The sequence below is a fragment of the Lepisosteus platostomus genome, chromosome 10 (assembly GCF_059453375.1).
Source record: "Lepisosteus platostomus isolate fLepPlt1 chromosome 10, fLepPlt1.hap1, whole genome shotgun sequence".
NCBI classification, from domain to species: Eukaryota; Metazoa; Chordata; class Actinopteri; order Semionotiformes; family Lepisosteidae; genus Lepisosteus; species Lepisosteus platostomus.
The window spans coordinates 50,901,345-50,903,471 of record NC_142620.1 but is presented as its reverse complement, the minus strand read 5'-3'; the positions used below and the strand labels follow the sequence as shown (position 1 = coordinate 50,903,471).

General features: G+C 51.4%; 1 long non-coding RNA gene across 1 annotated transcript; it reads left to right on the top strand.

The window, feature by feature from the left end:
* Positions 1 to 235: 235 nt before the first annotated feature.
* On the top strand, positions 236 to 1,593 carry LOC148653917 (uncharacterized). The gene is made up of 2 exons (XR_015924880.1): positions 236 to 592; positions 993 to 1,593. It is a non-coding gene; the product is annotated as an uncharacterized LOC148653917 (long non-coding RNA).
* The last annotated feature ends 534 nt before the right edge of the window (positions 1,594 to 2,127 follow it).

Genomic DNA, 2,127 nt, shown 5'->3' with positions numbered 1-2,127 from the left:
GCTTTGCGACTGCTGGCACAAGGTGCAGAGACCACCGACACTGCCGAAATCAAAGGTGAACTCCAACATCAGGCAGTAACCTTCCCCTGCCGCTGCGCCCTGTGATAAAGACGAACCCTGAGATTGCCGAGACCAACCAGCTCTGCCCAGTCAAATGCAGGCAGCTCCAGTCCATCGCACAAGTTGAACGACCAGTTCAATCACCACATAAATAAAGACACAGCAACAGAGTGTTTTGACTTTGTCCAAGGTTTAAGGGCATGATATGTTTAAACAGGATTATACAGATCGCAAAACACGGTCTGCAGAGAGTGTTAGACAGGGGGTCCCCAGTCCTGATGACCCTGACACCTGCTGGTTTTCACTCCCTCCTGCCTTCATTACGTACTTCAGCCCTCAAGTGAGCTAAGAAGTGGCTTCATTGGAATATTTGCATTTTGCTTCCAGTCACAGGTTTGGGATTGCATTTCCCTTACGAGACACAGAGGTTAAAACTCCAACCCAGCCGCTGAAGAGCGGGGAGCAAGCGATCTGAAGTCAGTGGAGGGTTTGATTGTGTCACTGAGGACTCAGCTGGAGCAGAAACCAACAGGTGTGTGTGTGTGGGGGTTCAACAGCGCTGAGAATTGACTGGTGTAAACCCTACTGCACAGCCCGTTACGGTAATACCACTGCAGGGCTATCAGGGTGCATCACAGATCGTATGCTGGCCTGGGGTAAATAACCCCACATCCCGATACTGGAGAGAAACCAACACCTGCTGGTTTTCATTACAGCTGACCCGTTGATGGGATTCATTCGACCTTGTATTATTACGGTTTTCAGCGGAGAAACGACGACACCTGCCCTGTCGACAAGGAGTTTGTCAGCAAGGACAGCAGACACCACGTTATTTCAAATTCGCGGGTGACGGTGCAATTCGGTGCCTGACACGTAATTTCTGTGTATACAGACACGGCTCGTCGAAAAAAAGTTTTTCTTGTTCGTTGCAGGCGACAAAACGACGGCATCAGGACACGACCCGAAACCTTTTCAAGGAAAAAAAAAAACAACAACAACAATCCATCACATCGAGAGCCTTGTTTTTGTTTTTCAAAGACTCCTCCGCCGTTAATTGATCAGCTCTAAACCGCTGTTTAGTGTTGGGGACGCCTCTCCCACAGGGGGCTAACTGTACCCCGCTGTCTGTCCCCGAAACCGGTGACTGAATTTGAATTTCTAACAATAACGGTCCCCGCTCCCTGACAGGATCCACGCTTCCCAACTGGACACACACGCACCCGGAGACACCTTACAGCCAGGGCTCTGTTCCACATTTTGAAACAAAAACACCGCCCGGCCAGCCACGCTGGGCATTTGCCACCCCCCTGAACATCACATTAACTTACGATTTAAAAAACAAAAAACAAATACCGCGCAGGACACATTTTTCTCTGCCTCCGGACGGGAATCGGACCATAAACAAAACCTACCGGTTTGCTTTTGCCGTTTCCGTTGTGTTTTTGCTGTATTTAAAATTCAACCGCGGTCGACGGGTGGGCCGAATTGTTCAAGCGCCGGCTCGACGGCGAACAAAAAAAAGAAAAAAACAAACGCTGGGACGTAGATGCGAAACGTTTCCTGCCGTTTCGGCTGTCTTTTCGGGTGACAAAAGCCACAGCAGCCGCCGCCTCCGCCTCCTCCGAGTCTCGCGGCACCCTCGCTGAATGATGCGCGCTCCCGCCTCCCCCCCCCCCGCTCGTGAACTGCGAAGAGGAGGCGGGGCCGTGTGGACCGCGCGTTGTGTGGATCAGTGGGAGGGGCGTGGCGTCCGGGCGTTTTACCTGTGCCGACGTCATCCTCAGAGCCCTGTAGCGCGCTTGCATACAATTTACAAAGTATTTGGTACAGGCAGCCTGAGACCATTTCCATCCTCTCCCGGTGGGGGGTCTTTGTCGGCGTCTAGAAAAAGAAACCTGCTGCATATAAAACCCCTGCTAGGGTGTTGTTCCTACGTTCATATGCGTTTGTATGTAGAGTCATAACAAGGTTAAATGGGGGAGGAACTCATTCGGGTCACTGGTAGTGTATCCGAAGACCGAGTCCAGCCATTTCTTGGCAGAAGCCGAGGTTTCAGGATCAGCAAAA